Source organism: Salvelinus alpinus, chromosome 4 (assembly GCF_045679555.1).
Source record: "Salvelinus alpinus chromosome 4, SLU_Salpinus.1, whole genome shotgun sequence".
Classification (NCBI taxonomy): Eukaryota; Metazoa; Chordata; class Actinopteri; order Salmoniformes; family Salmonidae; genus Salvelinus; species Salvelinus alpinus.
Window position 1 is genome coordinate 4,431,040 of NC_092089.1, and position 26,424 is coordinate 4,457,463.

Genomic DNA, 26,424 nt, shown 5'->3' on the forward strand with positions numbered 1-26,424 from the left:
ACAGCAGATCCAGAATGAAGATTACTGTAGAGAGGTTTCCTGAACCACCAGCCCTGTACGGACTGTACCATTCAGCCTGCTAAGAGAGAGAGGTTTCCTAAACCACCAGCCCTGTACGGACTGTACCATTCAGCCTGCTAAGAGAGAGAGGTTTCCTAAACCACCAGCCCTGTACGGACTGTAACATTCAGTCTGCTAAGAGAGAGAGGTTTCCTAAACCACCAGCCCTGTACGGACTGTAACATTCAGCCTGCTAAGAGAGAGACGTTTCCTAAACCACCAGCCCTGTACGGACTGTAACATTCAGCCTGCTAAGAGAGAGACGTTTCCTAAACCACCAGCCCTGTACGGACTGTAACATTTATCCTGCTAAGAGACAGTATCTCAGTCTCCCAGGACTCGTCCCTCTCCGGGGTAGATAACAGGACTCGTCCCTCTCTGGGGTAGATAACAGGACTGGTCCCTCTCTGGGGTAGATAACAGGACTCGTCTCTCTCTGGGGTAGATAACAGGACTCGTCCCTCTCTGGGGTAGATAACAGGACTCGTCCCTCTCTGGGGTAGATAACAGGACTCGTCCCTCTCTGGGGTAGATAACAGGACTCGTCCCTCTCTGGGGTAGATAACAGGACTCGTCCCTCTCTGGGGTAGATAACAGGACTCGTCCCTCTCTGGGGTAGATAACAGGACTCGTCCCTCTCTGGGGTAGATAACAGGACTCGTCCCTCTCTGGGGTAGATAACAGGACTCGTCCCTCTCTGGGGTAGATAACAGGACTCGTCCCTCTCTGGGGTAGATAACAGGACTCGTCCCTCTCTGGGGTAGATAACAGGACTCGTCCCTCTCTGGGGTAGATAACAGGACTCGTCCCTCTCTGGGGTAGATAACAGGACTCGTCCCTCTCTGGGGTAGATATTGTAGAGGATATGAGATACCAGTCGTGATGGATTCTGCATGCACTCCTACATCTGCTCTCCTTCCTCCTCCATCCCTCTCTCATTCCGTCATTCCTTCCCTCTTCTTCCTCCATCCCTCTCTCATTCAGTCAGTCATTCCCTCTCCTCCATCCCTCTCGTATTCAGTCTCAATCATTCCCTCTTCTCCCTCCATCCAGTCTCATTCCTTCCCTCTCCTTCTCCCTCCATCCCTCTCTCATTCCTTCCCTCTCCTTCCTCCATCCCTCTCTCATTCCTTCCCTCTCTCATTCAGTCATCCCTTCCCTCTTCTCCCTCCATCCAGTCTCAATCCTTCCCTCTTCTCCCTCCATCCCTCTGATCCAGTCTCATTCCTTCCCTCTCCTTCCTCCTCCATCCAGTCTCAATCCTTCCCTCTCCATCCCTCTGTCATTCCTTCCTCCTCCATCCCTCTCTCATTCAGTCATTCCTTCCCTCTCCTTCCTCCTCCATCCTTCTCATATTCAGTCTCTTTCCGTCTTCAGCTCCCCCTCCATCTCTCTCCATATTACTTGCGGCAGACCGGCTGTCACGATTCTCCTCCCACTGTATCCCTCGCTGCAGGCTGCTGTCAGCTCTCCTACTCTCCATGTGGTGCACTGTCTATTATGTACAGTATGGAGCTCTCACACACACACACACACACACACACACACACACACACACACAATCCATGTTTGAAGTTCGCAACGAAATCTGAACGCGAGTGTCTGCGTGAGTCACGACTAAAAAAAACATTCTAACTCAAACCCAACTGCAAGACAACATTTGGAAACCAACGGACCTGAGAGCAGAACATCTACAGGAGACTGAGATACTGTATCTGATGAGGATCATCCATCTACAGGAGACTGAGATACTGTATCTGATGAGGATCATCCATCTACAGGAGACTGAGATACTGTATCTGATGAGGATCATCCATCTACAGGAGACTGAGATACTGTATCTGATGAGGATCATCTATCTACAGGAGAGGAGACTGAGATACTGTATCTGATGAGGAACATCTATCTACAGGAGAGGAGACTGAGATACTGTATCTGATGAGGAACATCTATCTACAGGAGACTGAGATACTGTATCTGATGAGGATCATCCATCTACAGGAGACTGAGATACTGTATCTGATGAGGATCATCCATCTACAGGAGACTGAGATACTGTATCTGATGAGGATCATCCATCTACAGGAGACAGATACTGTATCTGATGAGGATCATCTATCTACAGGAGAGGAGACTGAGATACTGTATCTGATGAGGAACATCTATCTACAGGAGAGGAGACTGAGATACTGTATCTGATGAGGAACAGCCATCTACAGGAGACTGAGATACTGTATCTGATGAGGAACAGCCATCTACAGGAGACTGAGATACTGTATCTGATGAGGATCATCCATCTACAGGAGACTGAGATACTGTATCTGATGAGGATCATCCATCTACAGGAGACTGAGATACTGTATCTGATGAGGATCATCTATCTACAGGAGACTGAGATACTGTATCTGATGAGGATCATCCATCTACAGGAGACTGAGATACTGTATCTGATGAGGAACATCTATCTACAGGAGACTGAGATACTGTATCTGATGAGGATCATCCATCTACAGGAGACTGAGATACTGTATCTGATGAGGATCATCCATCTACAGGAGACTGAGATACTGTATCTGATGAGGATCATCCATCTACAGGAGACTGAGATACTGTATCTGATGAGGATCATCCATCTACAGGAGACTGAGATACTGTATCTGATGAGGATCATCCATCTACAGGAGAGGAGACTGAGATACTGTATCTGATGAGGATCATCCATCTACAGGAGACTGAGATACTGTATCTGATGAGGATCATCCATCTACAGGAGACTGAGATACTGTATCTGATGAGGATCATCTATCTACAGGAGACTGAGATACTGTATCTGATGAGGATCATCCATCTACAGGAGAGGAGACTGAGATACTGTATCTGATGAGGATCATCCATCTACAGGAGACTGAGATACTGTATCTGATGAGGATCATCCATCTACAGGAGACTGAGATACTGTATCTGATGAGGATCATCCATCTACAGGAGACTGAGATACTGTATCTGATGAGGATCATCCATCTACAGGAGACTGAGATACTGTATCTGATGAGGAACATCTATCTACAGGAGACTGAGATACTGTATCTGATGAGGATCATCCATCTACAGGAGACTGAGATACTGTATCTGATGAGGATCATCCATCTACAGGAGAGGAGACTGAGATACTGTATCTGATGAGGATCATCCATCTACAGGAGACTGAGATACTGTATCTGATGAGGATCATCCATCTACAGGAGACTGAGATACTGTATCTGATGAGGATCATCTATCTACAGGAGACTGAGATACTGTATCTGATGAGGATCATCCATCTACAGGAGAGGAGACTGAGATACTGTATCTGATGAGGATCATCCATCTACAGGAGACTGAGATACTGTATCTGATGAGGAACATCTATCTACAGGAGACTGAGATACTGTATCTGATGAGGAACATCTATCTACAGGAGAGGAGACTGAGATACTGTATCTGATGAGGATCATCCATCTACAGGAGACTGAGATACTGTATCTGATGAGGATCATCCATCTACAGGAGACTGAGATACTGTATCTGATGAGGATCATCTATCTACAGGAGACTGAGATACTGTATCTGATGAGGATCATCCATCTACAGGAGAGGAGACTGAGATACTGTATCTGATGAGGAACATCTATCTACAGGAGACTGAGATACTGTATCTGATGAGGAACATCTATCTACAGGAGACTGAGATACTGTATCTGATGAGGAACATCTATCTACAGGAGACTGAGATACTGTATCTGATGAGGAACATCTATCTACAGGAGAGGAGACTGAGATACTGTATCTGATGAGGATCATCCATCTACAGGAGACTGAGATACTGTATCTGATGAGGATCATCCATCTACAGGAGAGGAGACTGAGATACTGTATCTGATGAGGAACACGTAACAGATCATCTATCTACAGGAGACTGAGATACTGTATCTGATGAGGATCATCTATCTACAGGAGACTGAGATACTGTATCTGATGAGGAACATCTATCTACAGGAGACTGAGATACTGTATCTGATGAGGATCATCTATCTACAGGAGAGGAGACTGAGATACTGTATCTGATGAGGATCATCCATCTACAGGAGAGGAGACTGAGATACTGTATCTGATGAGGATCATCCATCTACAGGAGACTGAGATACTGTATCTGATGAGGATCATCTATCTACAGGAGACTGAGATACTGTATCTGATGAGGAACAGCCATCTACAGGAGAGGAGACTGAGATACTGTATCTGATGAGGAACATCTATCTACAGGAGACTGAGATACTGTATCTGATGAGGAACAGCCATCTACAGGAGACTGAGATACTGTATCTGATGAGGATCATCTATCTACAGGAGACTGAGATACTGTATCTGATGAGGAACAGCCATCTACAGGAGAGGAGACTGAGATACTGTATCTGATGAGGATCATCCATCTACAGGAGACTGAGATACTGTATCTGATGAGGAACATCTACAGGAGAGGAGACTGAGATACTGTATCTGATGAGGATCATCCATCTACAGGAGACTGAGATACTGTATCTGATGAGGAACATCTATCTACAGGAGACTGAGATACTGTATCTGATGAGGAACATCTATCTACAGGAGACTGAGATACTGTATCTGATGAGGAACATCTATCTACAGGAGACTGAGATACTGTATCTGATGAGGAACATCTATCTACAGGAGACTGAGATACTGTATCTGATGAGGAACATCTATCTACAGGAGACTGAGATACTGTATCTGATGAGGATCATCCATCTACAGGAGACTGAGATACTGTATCTGATGAGGAACATCCATCATAACTCATCCCTTTAACTCTACAGTCTGAGAAGGAAACCTCTGAAAGCTCAGTGTGATTATAGCCACAGCAGGACTAGCCTATATGTTTATTATACAAACAAAATAACACAAGGAGAAGTTCAGAACCACATGCATGGATGGAACTCTGTCTGGCGGCTGTTGCTAAGCAGCGAGAGCTCTGTGGCGAATAGAGAGAGAGAAGTGAAAGCTCCAGAACGTTCTGGATGAATGTGCTGCCTGATCCTATAGAGCGGCGGTCACCGACTGGTCCATCGCCAAGTCCATCTACAAGACATTCCTAGTGGATCGTCAAACGTTTCTGTAAAAACCCAAACGGTAAAGCCTTGCGTACCTATTTGTATTTCATTCCTCTGGGGCGGTTGGCGGTAGGTGCACCTGATTCAACGGCCCTGCGCGCCGGGTAGGCAACCGGTTCCCATTTTGAACCATTTTACGTGTCTGAAGGTTCATACTCTGCCTTCCTGGCGAGCCCGGAGAGCAAATCAAGCGCTCTATAGGCCTACCGCTGTAATCCTCCCCAGCTCCTTGTTACACCAGTCACTAGACCAGCTGTAATCAAGTGCTCTATAGGCCTACCGCTGTAATCCTCCCAGCTCCTTGTTACACCAGTCACTAGACCAGCTGTAATCAAGTGCTCTATAGGCCTACCGCTGTAATCCTCCCCAGCTCCTTGTTACACCAGTCACTAGACCAGCTGTAATCAAGTGCTCTATAGGCCTACCGCTGTAATCCTCCCCAGCTCCTTGTTACACCAGACACTAGACCAGCTGTAATCAAGTGCTCTATAGGCCTACCGCTGTAATCCTCCCCAGCTCCTTGTTACACCAGACACTAGACCAGCTGTAATCAAGTGCTCTATAGGCCTACCGCTGTAATCCTCCCCAGCTCCTTGTTACACCAGTCACTAGACCAGCTGTAATCAAGTGCTCTATAGGCCTACCGCTGTAATCCTCCCCGGCTCCATCCACACAACATGGCTGGATCTAACACCCTGTCTAACACTATAAATATATCTGTTTATGAGACAACTAATAAACAACCAAAAGGTGCAGTGGAAAAGGAGAGTGTGTTGGCATGGACCCTTCTACTAGCCAGGGTGTTGATGTCAGTGTCCCGGTCTCTCACACCGTTCAGCTAAGAGGCCCAGTGTCCCGGTCTCTCACACCGTTCAGCTAAGAGGCCCAGTGTCCCGGTCTCTCACACCGTTCAGCTAAGAGGCCCAGTGTCCCGGTCTCTCACACCGTTCAGCTAAGAGGCCCAGTGTCCCGGTCTCTCACACCGTTCAGCTAAGAGGCCCAGTGCCCCGGTCTCTCACACCGTTCAGCTAAGAGGCCCAGGGTCCCGGTCTCTCACACCGTTCAGCTAAGAGGCCCAGTGTCCCGGTCTCTCACACCGTTCAGCTAAGAGGCCCAGGGTCCCGGTCTCTCACACCGTTCAGCTAAGAGGCCCAGTGTCCCGGTCTCTCACACCGTTCAGCTAAGAGGCCCAGTGTCCCGGTCTCTCACACCGTTCAGCTAAGAGGCCCAGTGTCCCGGTCTCTCACAGCGTTCAGCTACGAGGCCCAGGGTCCCGGTCTCTCACACCGTTCAGCTAAGAGGCCCAGTGTCCCGGTCTCTCACACCGTTCAGCTAAGAGGCCCAGTGCCCCGGTCTCTCACACCGTTCAGCTAAGAGGCCCAGTGCCCCGGTCTCTCACACCGTTCAGCTACGAGGCCCAGTGCCCCGGTCTCTCACACCGTTCAGCTAAGAGGCCCAGTGTCCCGGTCTCTCACACCGTTCAGCTAAGAGGCCCAGTGTCCCGGTCTCTCACACCGTTCAGCTAAGAGGCCCAGTGTCCCGGTCTCTCACACCGTTCAGCTACGAGGCCCAGTGTCCCGGTCTCTCACACCGTTCAGCTACGAGGCCCAGTGTCCCGGTCTCTCACACCGTTCAGCTACGAGGCCCAGTGTCCCGGTCTCTCACGCCGTTCAGCTACGAGGCCCAGTGTCCCGGTCTCTCACGCCGTTCAGCTAAGAGGCCCAGTGTCCCGGTCTCTCACACCGTTCAGCTAAGAGGCCCAGTGTCCCGGTCTCTCACACCGTTCAGCCAAGAGGCCCAGTGTCCCGGTCTCTCACGCCGTTCAGCTAAGAGGCCCAGTGTCCCGGTCTCTCACACCGTTCAGCTAAGAGGCCCAGTGTCCCGGTCTCTCACGCCGTTCAGCTACGAGGCCCAGTGTCCCGGTCTCTCACACCGTTCAGCTAAGAGGCCCAGTGTCCCGGTCTCTCACGCCGTTCAGCTAAGAGGCCCAGTGTCCCGGTCTCTCACACCGTTCAGCTAAAAGGCCCAGTGTCCCGGTCTCACACCGTTCAGCTACGAGGCCCAGCGTCCCGGTCTCTCACACCGTTCAGCTACGAGGCCCAGTGTCCCGGTCTCTCACACCGTTCAGCTAAGAGGCCCAGTGTCCCGGTCTCTCACACCGTTCAGCTAAGAGGCCCAGTGTCCCGGTCTCTCACACCGTTCAGCTAAGAGGCCCAGTGTCCCGGTCTCTCACACCGTTCAGCTAAATGACAGATGTTCTGGTTATAGATCAGGACAACAGGCTGATGGGTAATCTAAATGACAGATGTTCTGGTTATAGATCAGGACAACAGGCTGATGGGTAATCTAAATGACAGATGTGCTGGTTACAGATCAGGACAACAGGCTGATGGGTAACCTAAATGACAGATGTTCTGGTTATAGATCAGGACAACAGGCTGATGGGTAACCTAAATGACAGATGTTCTGGTTATAGATCAGGACAACAGGCTGATGGGTAACCTAAATGACAGATGTGCTGGTTACAGATCAGGACAACAGGCTGATGGGTAACCTAAATGACAGATGTTCTGGTTACAGATCAGGACAACAGGCTGATGGGTAACCTAAATGACAGATGTTCTGGTTACAGATCAGGACAACAGGCTGATGGGTAATCTAAATGACAGATGTTCTGGTTACAGATCAGGACAACAGGCTGATGGGTAATCTAAATGACAGATGTTCTGGTTACAGATCAGGACAACAGGCTGATGGGTAATCTAAATGACAGATGTTCTGGTTATAGATCAGGACAACAGGCTGATGGGTAACCTAAATGACAGATGTGCTGGTTACAGATCAGGACAACAGGCTGATGGGTAATCTAAATGACAGATGTTCTGGTTACAGATCAGGACAACAGGCTGATGGGTAACCTAAATGACAGATGTGCTGGTTACAGATCAGGACAACAGGCTGATGGGTAACCTAAATGACAGATGTTCTGGTTACAGATCAGGACAACAGGCTGATGGGTAACCTAAATGACAGATGTGCTGGTTACAGATCAGGACAACAGGCTGATGGGTAACCTAAATGACAGATGTGCTGGTTACAGATCAGGACAACAGGCTGATGGGTAACCTAAATGACAGATGTGCTGGTTACAGATCAGGACAACAGGCTGATGGGTAACCTAAATGACAGATGTGCTGGTTACAGATCAGGACAACAGGCTGATGGGTAACCTAAATGACAGATGTGCTGGTTACAGATCAGGAAAACAGGCTGATGGGTAACCTAAATGACAGATGTGCTGGTTATAGATCAGGACAACAGGCTGATGGGTAATCTAAATGACAGATGTTCTGGTTATAGATCAGGACAACAGGCTGATGGGTAATCTAAATGACAGATGTTCTGGTTATAGATCAGGACAACAGGCTGATGGGTATTCTAAATGACAGATGTTCTGGTTATAGATCAGGACAACAGGCTGATGGGTAATCTAAATGACAGATGTTCTGGTTACAGATCAGGACAACAGGCTGATGGGTAATCTAAATGACAGATGTTCTGGTTATAGATCAGGACAACAGGATGATGGGTAACCTAAATGACAGATGTGCTGGTTACAGATCAGGACAACAGGCTGATGGGTAACCTAAATGACAGATGTGCTGGTTACAGATCAGGACAACAGGCTGATGGGTAACCTAAATGACAGATGTGCTGGTTACAGATCAGGACAACAGGCTGATGGGTAATCTAAATGACAGATGTTCTGGTTATAGATCAGGACAACAGGCTGATGGGTAACCTAAATGACAGATGTGCTGGTTACAGATCAGGACAACAGGCTGATGGGTAACCTAAATGACAGATGTTCTGGTTATAGATCAGGACAACAGGCTGATGGGTAATCTAAATGACAGATGTGCTGGTTACAGATCAGGACAACAGGCTGATGGGTAATCTAAATGACAGATGTGCTGGTTACAGATCAGGACAACAGGCTGATGGGTAACCTAAATGACAGATGTGCTGGTTATAGATCAGGACAACAGGCTGATGGGTAACCTAAATGACAGATGTTCTGGTTATAGATCAGGACAACAGGCTGATGGGTAATCTAAATGACAGATGTGCTGGTTACAGATCAGGACAACAGGCTGATGGGTAATCTAAATGACAGATGTGCTGGTTATAGATCAGGACAACAGGCTGATGGGTAACCTAAATGACAGATGTGCTGGTTATAGATCAGGACAACAGGCTGATGGGTAATCTAAATGACAGATGTGCTGGTTACAGATCAGGACAACAGGCTGATGGGTAACCTAAATGACAGATGTGCTGGTTATAGATCAGGACAACAGGCTGATGGGTAACCTAAATGACAGGTGTGCTGGTTACAGATCAGGACAACAGGCTGATGGGTAACCTAAATGACAGATGTGCTGGTTACAGATCAGGACAACAGGCTGATGGGTAACCTAAATGACAGATGTGCTGGTTACAGATCAGGACAACAGGCTGATGGGTAATCTAAATGACAGATGTTCTGGTTACAGATCAGGACAACAGGCTGATGGGTAATCTAAATGACAGATGTTCTGGTTACAGATCAGGACAACAGGCTGATGGGTAATCTAAATGACAGATGTTCTGGTTATAGATCAGGACAACAGGCTGATGGGTAACCTAAATGACAGATGTTCTGGTTACAGATCAGGACAACAGGCTGATGGGTAATCTAAATGACAGATGTTCTGGTTACAGATCAGGACAACAGGCTGATGGGTAATCTAAATGACAGATGTTCTGGTTACAGATCAGGACAACAGGCTGATGGGTAATCTAAATGACAGATGTTCTGGTTACAGATCAGGACAACAGGCTGATGGGTAACCTAAATGACAGATGTGCTGGTTACAGATCAGGACAACAGGCTGATGGGTAACCTAAATGACAGATGTTCTGGTTACAGATCAGGACAACAGGCTGATGGGTAACCTAAATGACAGATGTTCTGGTTACAGATCAGGACAACAGGCTGATGGGTAACCTAAATGACAGATGTGCTGGTTACAGATCAGGAAAACAGGCTGATGGGTAACCTAAATGACAGATGTGCTGGTTACAGATCAGGACAACAGGCTGATGGGTAACATAAATGACAGATGTGCTGGTTACAGATCAGGACAACAGGCTGATGGGTAACCTAAATGACAGATGTGCTGGTTACAGATCAGGACAACAGGCTGATGGGTAACCTAAATGACAGATGTGCTGGTTACAGATCAGGACAACAGGCTGATGGGTAACCTAAATGACAGATGTGCTGGTTACAGATCAGGACAACAGGCTGATGGGTAACCTAAATGACAGATGTGCTGGTTACAGATCAGGACAACAGGCTGATGGGTAACCTAAATGACAGATGTGCTGGTTACAGATCAGGAAAACAGGCTGATGGGTAACCTAAATGACAGATGTGCTGGTTATAGATCAGGACAACAGGCTGATGGGTAATCTAAATGACAGATGTTCTGGTTATAGATCAGGACAACAGGCTGATGGGTAATCTAAATGACAGATGTGCTGGTTATAGATCAGGACAACAGGCTGATGGGTATTCTAAATGACAGATGTGCTGGTTATAGATCAGGACAACAGGATGATGGGTAATCTAAATGACAGATGTTCTGGTTATAGATCAGGACAACAGGCTGATGGGTAACCTAAATGACAGATGTGCTGGTTATAGATCAGGACAACAGGCTGATGGGTAACCTAAATGACAGATGTTCTGGTTATAGATCAGGACAACAGGCTGATGGGTAATCTAAATGACAGATGTTCTGGTTACAGATCAGGACAACAGGCTGATGGGTAATCTAAATGACAGATGTTCTGGTTATAGATCAGGACAACAGGCTGATGGGTAACCTAAATGACAGATGTTCTGGTTATAGATCAGGACAACAGGCTGATGGGTAATCTAAATGACAGATGTTCTGGTTACAGATCAGGACAACAGGCTGATGGGTAATCTAAATGACAGATGTTCTGGTTATAGATCAGGACAACAGGCTGATGGGTAATCTAAATGACAGATGTTCTGGTTATAGATCAGGACAACAGGCTGATGGGTAATCTAAATGACAGATGTTCTGGTTATAGATCAGGACAACAGGATGATGGGTAACCTAAATGACAGATGTGCTGGTTATAGATCAGGACAACAGGCTGATGGGTAATCTAAATGACAGATGTGCTGGTTACAGATCAGGACAACAGGCTGATGGGTAACCTAAATGACAGATGTTCTGGTTATAGATCAGGACAACAGGCTGATGGGTAATCTAAATGACAGATGTGCTGGTTACAGATCAGGACAACAGGCTGATGGGTAACCTAAATGACAGATGTTCTGGTTACAGATCAGGACAACAGGCTGATGGGTAATCTAAATGACAGATGTTCTGGTTATAGATCAGGACAACAGGCTGATGGGTAACCTAAATGACAGATGTGCTGGTTACAGATCAGGACAACAGGCTGATGGGTAATCTAAATGACAGATGTTCTGGTTATAGATCAGGACAACAGGCTGATGGGTAACCTAAATGACAGATGTTCTGGTTATAGATCAGGACAACAGGCTGATGGGTAACCTAAATGACAGATGTTCTGGTTACAGATCAGGACAACAGGCTGATGGGTAATCTAAATGACAGATGTGCTGGTTACAGATCAGGACAACAGGCTGATGGGTAATCTAAATGACAGATGTTCTGGTTATAGATCAGGACAACAGGCTGATGGGTAACCTAAATGACAGATGTTCTGGTTATAGATCAGGACAACAGGCTGATGGGTAACCTAAATGACAGATGTTCTGGTTACAGATCAGGAAAACAGGCTGATGGGTAATCTAAATGACAGATGTTCTGGTTATAGATCAGGACAACAGACTGATGGGTAATCTAAATGACAGATGTTCTGGTTATAGATCAGGACAACAGGCTGATGGGTAATCTAAATGACAGATGTTCTGGTTATAGATCAGGACAACAGGCTGATGGGTAACCTAAATGACAGATGTGCTGGTTATAGATCAGGACAACAGGCTGATGGGTAATCTAAATGACAGATGTTCTGGTTATAGATCAGGACAACAGGCTGATGGGTAACCTAAATGACAGATGTGCTGGTTATAGATCAGGACAACAGGCTGATGGGTAACCTAAATGACAGATGTGCTGGTTACAGATCAGGACAACAGGCTGATGGGTAACCTAAATGACAGATGTGCTGGTTACAGATCAGGACAACAGGCTGATGGGTAACCTAAATGACAGATGTGCTGGTTATAGATCAGGACAACAGGCTGATGGGTAACCTAAATGACAGATGTGCTGGTTACAGATCAGGACAACAGGCTGATGGGTAATCTAAATGACAGATGTTCTGGTTACAGATCAGGACAACAGGCTGATGGGTAACCTAAATGACAGATGTTCTGGTTACAGATCAGGACAACAGGCTGATGGGTAATCTAAATGACAGATGTTCTGGTTATAGATCAGGACAACAGGCTGATGGGTAACCTAAATGACAGATGTTCTGGTTATAGATCAGGACAACAGGATGATGGGTAATCTAAATGACAGATGTTCTGGTTATAGATCAGGACAACAGGCTGATGGGTAATCTAAATGACAGATGTTCTGGTTATAGATCAGGACAACAGGCTGATGGGTAATCTAAATGACAGATGTGCTGGTTATAGATCAGGACAACAGGCTGATGGGTAATCTAAATGACAGATGTGCTGGTTATAGATCAGGACAACAGGCTGATGGGTAATCTAAATGACAGATGTTCTGGTTATAGATCAGGACAACAGGATGATGGGTAACCTAAATGACAGATGTGCTGGTTATAGATCAGGACAACAGACTGATGGGTAACCTAAATGACAGATGTGCTGGTTATAGATCAGGACAACAGGCTGATGGGTAACCTAAATGACAGATGTGCTGGTTATAGATCAGGACAACAGGCTGATGGGTAACCTAAATGACAGATGTTCTGGTTATAGATCAGGACAACAGGCTGATGGGTAATCTAAATGACAGATGTTCTGGTTACAGATCAGGACAACAGGCTGATGGGTAATCTAAATGACAGATGTTCTGGTTATAGATCAGGACAACAGGCTGATGGGTAACCTAAATGACAGATGTTCTGGTTATAGATCAGGACAACAGGCTGATGGGTAATCTAAATGACAGATGTTCTGGTTACAGATCAGGACAACAGGCTGATGGGTAATCTAAATGACAGATGTTCTGGTTATAGATTTACATTTACATTTAAGTCATTTAGCAGACGCTCTTATCCAGAGCGACTTACAAATTGACATCGCTACATAGATCAGGACAACAGGCTGATGGGTAATCTAAATGACAGATGTTCTGGTTATAGATCAGGACAACAGGCTGATGGGTAATCTAAATGACAGATGTTCTGGTTATAGATCAGGACAACAGGATGATGGGTAACCTAAATGACAGATGTGCTGGTTATAGATCAGGACAACAGGCTGATGGGTAATCTAAATGACAGATGTTCTGGTTATAGATCAGGACAACAGGCTGATGGGTAATCTAAATGACAGATGTTCTGGTTATAGATCAGGACAACAGGCTGATGGGTAACCTAAATGACAGATGTGCTGGTTATAGATCAGGACAACAGGCTGATGGGTAACCTAAATGACAGATGTTCTGGTTATAGATCAGGACAACAGGCTGATGGGTAACCTAAATGACAGATGTGCTGGTTATAGATCAGGACAACAGGCTGATGGGTAACCTAAATGACAGATGTGCTGGTTACAGATCAGGACAACAGGCTGATGGGTAACCTAAATGACAGATGTGCTGGTTACAGATCAGGACAACAGGCTGATGGGTAACCTAAATGACAGATGTGCTGGTTATAGATCAGGACAACAGGCTGATGGGTAACCTAAATGACAGATGTGCTGGTTACAGATCAGGACAACAGGCTGATGGGTAATCTAAATGACAGATGTTCTGGTTATAGATCAGGACAACAGGCTGATGGGTAACCTAAATGACAGATGTTCTGGTTACAGATCAGGACAACAGGCTGATGGGTAATCTAAATGACAGATGTTCTGGTTATAGATCAGGACAACAGGCTGATGGGTAACCTAAATGACAGATGTTCTGGTTATAGATCAGGACAACAGGATGATGGGTAATCTAAATGACAGATGTTCTGGTTATAGATCAGGACAACAGGCTGATGGGTAATCTAAATGACAGATGTTCTGGTTATAGATCAGGACAACAGGCTGATGGGTAATCTAAATGACAGATGTGCTGGTTATAGATCAGGACAACAGGATGATGGGTAATCTAAATGACAGATGTGCTGGTTACAGATCAGGACAACAGGCTGATGGGTAACCTAAATGACAGATGTGCTGGTTACAGATCAGGACAAAAGGCTGATGGGTAATCTAAATGACAGATGTTCTGGTTATAGATCAGGACAACAGGATGATGGGTAACCTAAATGACAGATGTGCTGGTTATAGATCAGGACAACAGGCTGATGGGTAACCTAAATGACAGATGTGCTGGTTATAGATCAGGACAACAGGCTGATGGGTAATCTAAATGACAGATGTTCTGGTTATAGATCAGGACAACAGGCTGATGGGTAATCTAAATGACAGATGTTCTGGTTATAGATCAGGACAACAGGATGATGGGTAACCTAAATGACAGATGTGCTGGTTATAGATCAGGACAACAGGCTGATGGGTAACCTAAATGACAGATGTGCTGGTTATAGATCAGGACAACAGGCTGATGGGTAACCTAAATGACAGATGTTCTGGTTACAGATCAGGACAACAGGCTGATGGGTAATCTAAATGACAGATGTTCTGGTTACAGATCAGGACAACAGGCTGATGGGTAATCTAAATGACAGATGTTCTGGTTATAGATCAGGACAACAGGCTGATGGGTAACCTAAATGACAGATGTTCTGGTTATAGATCAGGACAACAGGCTGATGGGTAATCTAAATGACAGATGTTCTGGTTATAGATCAGGACAACAGGCTGATGGGTAATCTAAATGACAGATGTGCTGGTTACAGATCAGGACAACAGGCTGATGGGTAACCTAAATGACAGATGTTCTGGTTATAGATCAGGACAACAGGCTGATGGGTAACCTAAATGACAGATGTGCTGGTTATAGATCAGGACAACAGGCTGATGGGTAACCTAAATGACAGATGTGCTGGTTACAGATCAGGAAAACAGGCTGATGGGTAATCTAAATGACAGATGTTCTGGTTATAGATCAGGACAACAGGCTGATGGGTAACCTAAATGACAGATGTTCTGGTTATAGATCAGGACAACAGGCTGATGGGTAATCTAAATGACAGATGTTCTGGTTATAGATCAGGACAACAGGCTGATGGGTAACCTAAATGACAGATGTTCTGGTTATAGATCAGGACAACAGGCTGATGGGTAATCTAAATGACAGATGTTCTGGTTACAGATCAGGACAACAGGCTGATGGGTAATCTAAATGACAGATGTTCTGGTTATAGATCAGGACAACAGACTGATGGGTAATCTAAATGACAGATGTTCTGGTTATAGATCAGGACAACAGGCTGATGGGTAACCTAAATGACAGATGTGCTGGTTACAGATCAGGACAACAGGCTGATGGGTAATCTAAATGACAGATGTTCTGGTTATAGATCAGGACAACAGGCTGATGGGTAACCTAAATGACAGATGTTCTGGTTATAGATCAGGACAACAGACTGATGGGTAATCTAAATGACAGATGTTCTGGTTATAGATCAGGACAACAGGCTGATGGGTAACCTAAATGACAGATGTGCTGGTTACAGATCAGGACAACAGGCTGATGGGTAATCTAAATGACAGATGTTCTGGTTATAGATCAGGACAACAGGCTGATGGGTAACCTAAATGACAGATGTTCTGGTTATAGATCAGGACAACAGACTGATGGGTAATCTAAATGACAGATGTTCTGGTTATAGATCAGGACAACAGGCTGATGGGTAATCTAAATGACAGATGTTCTGGTTATAGATCAGGACAACAGGCTGATGGGTAACCTAAATGACAGATGTGCTGGTTATAGATCAGGACAACAGGCTGATGGGTAATCTAAATGACAGATGTTCTGGTTATAGATCAGGACAACAGGCTGATGGGTAATCTAAATGACAGATGTTCTGGTTATAGATCAGGACAACAGGCTGATGGGTAACCTAAATGACAGATGTTCTGGTTATAGATCAGGACAACAGGCTGATGGGTAACCTAAATGACAGATGTTCTGGTTATAGATCAGGACAACAGGCTGATGGGTAATCTAAATGACAGATGTTCTGGTTACAGATCAGGAAAACAGGCTGATGGGTAATCTAAATGACAGATGTTCTGGTTATAGATCAGGACAACAGACTGATGGGTAATCTAAATGACAGATGTTCTGGTTATAGATCAGGACAACAGGCTGATGGGTAATCTAAATGACAGATGTTCTGGTTATAGATCAGGACAACAGGCTGATGGGTAACCTAAATGACAGATGTGCTGGTTATAGATCAGGACAACAGGCTGATGGGTAATCTAAATGACAGATGTTCTGGTTATAGATCAGGACAACAGGCTGATGGGTAACCTAAATGACAGATGTGCTGGTTATAGATCAGGACAACAGGCTGATGGGTAACCTAAATGACAGATGTGCTGGTTACAGATCAGGACAACAGGCTTATGGGTAACCTAAATGACAGATGTGCTGGTTACAGATCAGGACAACAGGCTGATGGGTAACCTAAATGACAGATGTGCTGGTTATAGATCAGGACAACAGGCTGATGGGTAACCTAAATGACAGATGTGCTGGTTACAGATCAGGACAACAGGCTGATGGGTAATCTAAATGACAGATGTTCTGGTTATAGATCAGGACAACAGGCTGATGGGTAACCTAAATGACAGATGTTCTGGTTACAGATCAGGACAACAGGCTGATGGGTAATCTAAATGACAGATGTTCTGGTTATAGATCAGGACAACAGGCTGATGGGTAACCTAAATGACAGATGTTCTGGTTATAGATCAGGACAACAGGATGATGGGTAATCTAAATGACAGATGTTCTGGTTATAGATCAGGACAACAGGCTGATGGGTAATCTAAATGACAGATGTTCTGGTTATAGATCAGGACAACAGGCTGATGGGTAATCTAAATGACAGATGTGCTGGTTATAGATCAGGACAACAGGCTGATGGGTAATCTAAATGACAGATGTGCTGGTTATAGATCAGGACAACAGGCTGATGGGTAATCTAAATGACAGATGTTCTGGTTATAGATCAGGACAACAGGATGATGGGTAACCTAAATGACAGATGTGCTGGTTATAGATCAGGACAACAGGCTGATGGGTAACCTAAATGACAGATGTGCTGGTTATAGATCAGGACAACAGGCTGATGGGTAACCTAAATGACAGATGTGCTGGTTATAGATCAGGACAACAGGCTGATGGGTAACCTAAATGACAGATGTTCTGGTTATAGATCAGGACAACAGGCTGATGGGTAATCTAAATGACAGATGTTCTGGTTACAGATCAGGACAACAGGCTGATGGGTAATCTAAATGACAGATGTTCTGGTTATAGATCAGGACAACAGGCTGATGGGTAACCTAAATGACAGATGTTCTGGTTATAGATCAGGACAACAGGCTGATGGGTAATCTAAATGACAGATGTTCTGGTTACAGATCAGGACAACAGGCTGATGGGTAATCTAAATGACAGATGTTCTGGTTATAGATCAGGACAACAGGCTGATGGGTAATCTAAATGACAGATGTTCTGGTTATAGATCAGGACAACAGGCTGATGGGTAATCTAAATGACAGATGTTCTGGTTATAGATCAGGACAACAGGATGATGGGTAACCTAAATGACAGATGTGCTGGTTATAGATCAGGACAACAGGCTGATGGGTAATCTAAATGACAGATGTTCTGGTTATAGATCAGGACAACAGGCTGATGGGTAATCTAAATGACAGATGTTCTGGTTATAGATCAGGACAACAGGCTGATGGGTAACCTAAATGACAGATGTGCTGGTTATAGATCAGGACAACAGGCTGATGGGTAACCTAAATGACAGATGTTCTGGTTATAGATCAGGACAACAGGCTGATGGGTAACCTAAATGACAGATGTGCTGGTTATAGATCAGGACAACAGGCTGATGGGTAACCTAAATGACAGATGTGCTGGTTACAGATCAGGACAACAGGCTGATGGGTAACCTAAATGACAGATGTGCTGGTTACAGATCAGGACAACAGGCTGATGGGTAACCTAAATGACAGATGTGCTGGTTATAGATCAGGACAACAGGCTGATGGGTAACCTAAATGACAGATGTGCTGGTTACAGATCAGGACAACAGGCTGATGGGTAATCTAAATGACAGATGTTCTGGTTATAGATCAGGACAACAGGCTGATGGGTAACCTAAATGACAGATGTTCTGGTTACAGATCAGGACAACAGGCTGATGGGTAATCTAAATGACAGATGTTCTGGTTATAGATCAGGACAACAGGCTGATGGGTAACCTAAATGACAGATGTTCTGGTTATAGATCAGGACAACAGGATGATGGGTAATCTAAATGACAGATGTTCTGGTTATAGATCAGGACAACAGGCTGATGGGTAATCTAAATGACAGATGTTCTGGTTATAGATCATGACAACAGGCTGATGGGTAATCTAAATGACAGATGTGCTGGTTATAGATCAGGACAACAGGATGATGGGTAATCTAAATGACAGATGTGCTGGTTACAGATCAGGACAACAGGCTGATGGGTAACCTAAATGACAGATGTGCTGGTTACAGATCAGGACAAAAGGCTGATGGGTAATCTAAATGACAGATGTTCTGGTTATAGATCAGGACAACAGGATGATGGGTAACCTAAATGACAGATGTGCTGGTTATAGATCAGGACAACAGGCTGATGGGTAACCTAAATGACAGATGTGCTGGTTATAGATCAGGACAACAGGCTGATGGGTAATCTAAATGACAGATGTTCTGGTTATAGATCAGGACAACAGGCTGATGGGTAATCTAAATGACAGATGTTCTGGTTATAGATCAGGACAACAGGATGATGGGTAACCTAAATGACAGATGTGCTGGTTATAGATCAGGACAACAGGCTGATGGGTAACCTAAATGACAGATGTGCTGGTTATAGATCAGGACAACAGGCTGATGGGTAACCTAAATGACAGATGTTCTGGTTACAGATCAGGACAACAGGCTGATGGGTAATCTAAATGACAGATGTTCTGGTTACAGATCAGGACAACAGGCTGATGGGTAATCTAAATGACAGATGTTCTGGTTATAGATCAGGACAACAGGCTGATGGGTAACCTAAATGACAGATGTTCTGGTTATAGATCAGGACAACAGGCTGATGGGTAATCTAAATGACAGATGTTCTGGTTATAGATCAGGACAACAGGCTGATGGGTAATCTAAATGACAGATGTGCTGGTTACAGATCAGGACAACAGGCTGATGGGTAACCTAAATGACAGATGTTCTGGTTATAGATCAGGACAACAGGCTGATGGGTAACCTAAATGACAGATGTGCTGGTTATAGATCAGGACAACAGGCTGATGGGTAACCTAAATGACAGATGTGCTGGTTACAGATCAGGAAAACAGGCTGATGGGTAATCTAAATGACAGATGTTCTGGTTATAGATCAGGACAACAGGCTGATGGGTAACCTAAATGACAGATGTTCTGGTTATAGATCAGGACAACAGGCTGATGGGTAATCTAAATGACAGATGTTCTGGTTATAGATCAGGACAACAGGCTGATGGGTAACCTAAATGACAGATGTTCTGGTTATAGATCAGGACAACAGGCTGATGGGTAATCTAAATGACAGATGTTCTGGTTACAGATCAGGACAACAGGCTGATGGGTAATCTAAATGACAGATGTTCTGGTTATAGATCAGGACAACAGACTGATGGGTAATCTAAATGACAGATGTTCTGGTTATAGATCAGGACAACAGGCTGATGGGTAACCTAAATGACAGATGTGCTGGTTACAGATCAGGACAACAGGCTGATGGGTAATCTAAATGACAGATGTTCTGGTTATAGATCAGGACAACAGGCTGATGGGTAACCTAAATGACAGATGTTCTGGTTATAGATCAGGACAACAGACTGATGGGTAATCTAAATGACAGATGTTCTGGTTATAGATCAGGACAACAGGCTGATGGGTAACCTAAATGACAGATGTGCTGGTTACAGATCAGGACAACAGGCTGATGGGTAATCTAAATGACAGATGTTCTGGTTATAGATCAGGACAACAGGCTGATGGGTAACCTAAATGACAGATGTTCTGGTTATAGATCAGGACAACAGACTGATGGGTAATCTAAATGACAGATGTTCTGGTTATAGATCAGGACAACAGGCTGATGGGTAACCTAAATGACAGATGTTCTGGTTATAGATCAGGACAACAGGCTGATGGGTAATCTAAATGACAGATGTTCTGGTTACAGATCAGGACAACAGGCTGATGGGTAATCTAAATGACAGATGTTCTGGTTACAGATCAGGACAACAGGCTGATGGGTAACCTAAATGACAGATGTTCTGGTTATAGATCAGGACAACAGACTGATGGGTAATCTAAATGACAGATGTTCTGGTTATAGATCAGGACAACAGGCTGATGGGTAACCTAAATGACAGATGTGCTGGTTACAGATCAGGACAACAGGCTGATGGGTAATCTAAATGACAGATGTTCTGGTTATAGATCAGGACAACAGGCTGATGGGTAACCTAAATGACAGATGTTCTGGTTATAGATCAGGACAACAGACTGATGGGTAATCTAAATGACAGATGTTCTGGTTATAGATCAGGACAACAGACTGATGGGTAATCTAAATGACAGATGTTCTGGTTATAGATCAGGACAACAGGCTGATGGGTAATCTAAATGACAGATGTGCTGGTTATAGATCAGGACAACAGGCTGATGGGTAATCTAAATGACAGATGTGCTGGTTATAGATCAGGACAACAGGCTGATGGGTAATCTAAATGACAGATGTGCTGGTTATAGATCAGGACAACAGGCTGATGGGTAATCTAAATGACAGATGTGCTGGTTATAGATCAGGACAACAGGCTGATGGGTAATCTAAATGACAGATGTTCTGGTTATAGATCAGGACAACAGGCTGATGGGTAATCTAAATGACAGATGTTCTGGTTATAGATCAGGACAACAGGCTGATGGGTAATCTAAATGACAGATGTTCTGGTTATAGATCAGGACAACAGGCTGATGGGTAATCTAAATGACAGATGTTCTGGTTATAGATCAGGACAACAGGCTGATGGGTAATCTAAATGACAGATGTTCTGGTTATAGATCAGGACAACAGGCTGATGGGTAACCTAAATGACAGATGTTCTGGTTATAGATCAGGACAACAGGCTGATGGGTAATCTAAATGACAGATGTTCTGGTTACAGATCAGGACAACAGGCTGATGGGTAATCTAAATGACAGATGTTCTGGTTATAGATCAGGACAACAGGCTGATGGGTAATCTAAATGACAGATGTTCTGGTTATAGATCAGGACAACAGGCTGACGGGTAATCTAAATGACAGATGTTCTGGTTATAGATCAGGACAACAGGCTGACGGGTAATCTAAATGACAGATGTTCTGGTTACAGATCAGGACAACAGGCTGATGGGTAATCTAAATTACAGATGTTCTGGTTATAGATCAGGACAACAGGCTGATGGGTAATCTAAATGACAGATGTTCTGGTTATAGATCAGGACAACAGGCTGATGGGTAATCTAAATGACAGATGTTCTGGTTATAGATCAGGACAACAGGCTGATGGGTAATCTAAATGACAGATGTTCTGGTTATAGATCAGGACAACAGGCTGATGGGTAATCTAAATGACAGATGTTCTGGTTACAGATCAGGACAACAGGCTGATGGGTAATCTAAATGACAGATGTTCTGGTTATAGATCAGGACAACAGGCTGATGGGTAATCTAAATGACAGATGTTCTGGTTATAGATCAGGACAACAGGCTGATGGGTAACCTAAATGACAGATGTGCTGGTTATAGATCAGGACAACAGGCTGATGGGTAATCTAAATGACAGATGTGCTGGTTATAGATCAGGACAACAGGCTGATGGGTAATCTAAATGACAGATGTGCTGGTTACAGATCAGGACAACAGGCTGATGGGTAATCTAAATGACAGATGTTCTGGTTATAGATCAGGACAACAGGCTGATGGGTAATCTAAATGACAGATGTGCTGGTTACAGATCAGGACAACAGGCTGATGGGTAACCTAAATGACAGATGTTCTGGTTATAGATCAGGACAACAGGCTGATGGGTAACCTAAATGACAGATGTTCTGGTTATAGATCAGGACAACAGGCTGATGGGTAACCTAAATGACAGATGTGCTGGTTACAGATCAGGACAACAGGCTGATGGGTAATCTAAATGACAGATGTTCTGGTTATAGATCAGGACAACAGGCTGATGGGTAATCTAAATGACAGATGTGCTGGTTACAGATCAGGACAACAGGCTGATGGGTAACCTAAATGACAGATGTTCTGGTTATAGATCAGGACAACAGGCTGATGGGTAACCTAAATGACAGATGTTCTGGTTATAGATCAGGACAACAGGCTGATGGGTAACCTAAATGACAGATGTGCTGGTTACAGATCAGGACAACAGGCTGATGGGTAATCTAAATGACAGATGTTCTGGTTATAGATCAGGACAACAGGCTGATGGGTAATCTAAATGACAGATGTTCTGGTTATAGATCAGGACAACAGGCTGATGGGTAATCTAAATGACAGATGTGCTGGTTACAGATCAGGACAACAGGCTGATGGGTAACCTAAATGACAGATGTTCTGGTTATAGATCAGGACAACAGGCTGATGGGTAATCTAAATGACAGATGTTCTGGTTACAGATCAGGACAACAGGCTGATGGGTAATCTAAATGACAGATGTTCTGGTTACAGATCAGGACAACAGGCTGATGGGTAATCTAAATGACAGATGTTCTGGTTACAGATCAGGACAACAGGCTGATGGGTAACCTAAATGACAGATGTTCTGGTTATAGATCAGGACAACAGGCTGATGGGTAATCTAAATGACAGATGTTCTGGTTATAGATCAGGACAACAGGCTGATGGGTAATCTAAATGACAGATGTTCTGGTTATAGATCAGGACAACAGGCTGATGGGTAATCTAAATGACAGATGTGCTGGTTACAGATCAGGACAACAGGCTGATGGGTAATCTAAATGACAGATGTGCTGGTTATAGATCAGGACAACAGGCTGATGGGTAATCTAAATGACAGATGTGCTGGTTATAGATCAGGACAACAGGCTGATGGGTAATCTAAATGACAGATGTTCTGGTTATAGATCAGGACAACAGGCTGATGGGTAATCTAAATGACAGATGTGCTGGTTATAGATCAGGACAACAGGCTGATGGGTAATCTAAATGACAGATGTTCTGGTTATAGATCAGGACAACAGGCTGATGGGTAATCTAAATGACAGATGTTCTGGTTACAGATCAGGACAACAGGCTGATGGGTAATCTAAATGACAGATGTTCTGGTTATAGATCAGGACAACAGGCTGATGGGTAATCTAAATGACAGATGTTCTGGTTATAGATCAGGACAACAGGCTGATGGGTAATCTAAATGACAGATGTGCTGGTTATAGATCAGGACAACAGGCTGATGGGTAATCTAAATGACAGATGTTCTGGTTATAGATCAGGACAACAGGCTGATGGGTATTCTAAATGACAGATGTTCTGGTTATAGATCAGGACAACAGGCTGATGGGTAATCTAAATGACAGATGTGCTGTTTGAAGAACAACAAACAGGATCAGAATATATTTATAAAAGTGAAGTAGTAGAGGCTCAGAGGAGAGACGGACAAACCCACCGCTTGGTGGTTCATAGATCTGTGTGTCTGCTCCTTACCTGGTGGAACTCTGGGAAACCTTCAGGACTGCAGGTGAGATGGCTCTTCTGTCCAGGTGAGATGGGTCTGCTCTGGGCTGGGTCTTCTGTCCAGGTGAGATGGGTCTGCTCTGGGCTGGGTCTTCTGTCCAGGTGAGATGGGTCTGCTCTGGGCTGGGTCTTCTGTCCAGGTGAGATGGGTCTGCTCTGGGCTGGGTCTTCTGTCCAGGTGAGATGGGTCTGCTCTGGGCTGGGTCTTCTGTCCAGGTGAGATGGGTCTGCTCTGGGCTGGGTCTTCTGTCCAGGTGAGTTGGGTCTGCTCTGGGCTGGGTCTTCTGTCCAGGTGAGTTGGGTCTTCTGTCCAGGTGAGTTGGGTCTGCTCTGGGACTGCAGGGGAGATGGGTCTTCTGTCCAGGTGAGTTGGGTCTGCTCTGGGCTGGGTCTTCTGTCCAGGTGAGTTGGGTCTTCTGTCCAGGTGAGTTGGGTCTGCTCTGGGACTGCAGGGGAGATGGGTCTTCTGTCCAGGTGAGTTGGGTCTTCTGTCCAGGTGAGTTGGGTCTGCTCTGGGACTGCAGGGGAGATGGGTCTTCTGTCCAGGTGAGTTGGGTCTTCTGTCCAGGTGAGTTGGGTCTGCTCTGGGTTGTGGCTCTGTCTGTCCTGCAGGTGAGTCTGGTGGGTCAGGTAAATGATATCCTCCCACATCCACAGATCAGCTCACCTGGATGTTACTGACAACAGCATCTGGGGGAGGAAGAGTCACACCTTATTCCTCAGCTGTCCTGGTTCAGAAATTACCATGGAAACTAACCCAATCCCTCCTGGTAACACAGTACAGAACCCAATCCCTCCTGGGAATACAGTACAGAACCCAATCCCTTCTGGTAATACAGTACAGAACCCAATCCCTCCTGGTAACAAAGTACAGAACCCAGTCCCTCCTGGTAACACAATACAGAACCCAATCCCTCCTGGTAACACAATACAGAACCCAATCCCTCCTGGTAATACAATACAGAACCCAATCCCTCCTGGTAACACAGTACAGAACCCAATCCCTCCTGGTAACACAGTACAGAACCCAATCCCTCCTGGTAACACAGTACAGAACCCAATCCCTCCTGGTAACACAGTACAGAACCCAATCCCTCCTGGTAATACAGTACAGAACCCAATCCCTCCTGGTAATACAGTACAGAACCCAATCCCTCCTGGTAAAACAACACAGAACCCAATCCCTCCTGGTAAAACAACACAGAACCCAATCCCTCCTGGTAAAAAAACACAGAACCCAGTCCCTCCCGGTAATACAATACAGAACCCAATCACTCCTGGTAATACAGCACAGAACCCAATCCCCCAGAACACTGGGCCTCTTAGCTGAACGGTGTGAGAGACCGGGACACTGGGCCTCTTAGCTGAACGGTGTGAGAGACCGGGACACTGGGCCTCTTAGCTGAACGGTGTGAGAGACCGGGACACTGGGCCTCTTAGCTGAACGGTGTGAGAGACCGGGACACTGGGCCTCTTAGCTGAACGGTGTGAGAGACCGGGACACTGGGCCTCTTAGCTGAACGGTGTGAGAGACCGGGACACTGGGCCTCTTAGCTGAACGGTGTGAGAGACCGGGACACTGGGCCTCTTAGCTGAACGGTGTGAGAGACCGGGGCACTGGGCCTCTTAGCTGAACGGTGTGAGAGACCGGGACACTGGGCCTCTTAGCTGAACGGTGTGAGAGACCGGGACACTGGGCCTCTTAGCTGAACGGTGTGAGAGACCGGGGCACTGGGCCTCTTGGCTGAACGGTGTGAGAGGCCGGGACACTGGGCCTCGTAGCTGAACGGTGTGAGAGACCGGGACCCTGGGCCTCGTAGCTGAACGGTGTGAGAGACCGGGACCCTGGGCCTCTTGGCTGAAC

General features: G+C 45.3%; 1 protein-coding gene and 1 long non-coding RNA gene across 2 annotated transcripts in view; one reads left to right on the plus strand and one right to left on the minus strand.

Moving 5' to 3' along the window:
* LOC139572784 (neurocalcin-delta A) overlaps positions 1-25,109 on the minus strand; it is an 83,870-nt gene extending 58,761 nt beyond the window's left edge. Inside the window, exon 1 of the mRNA XM_071395554.1 lies at positions 24,531-25,109. The gene's annotated coding sequence lies outside the window, so the exon portion shown is untranslated. The remainder of the gene's footprint in view (positions 1-24,530) is intronic.
* On the plus strand, positions 24,809-25,203 carry LOC139572785 (uncharacterized). Its single transcript, XR_011674479.1, has 3 exons — positions 24,809-24,924; positions 24,963-25,056; positions 25,107-25,203. It is a non-coding gene; the product is annotated as an uncharacterized lncRNA (long non-coding RNA).
* The last annotated feature ends 1,221 nt before the right edge of the window (positions 25,204-26,424 follow it).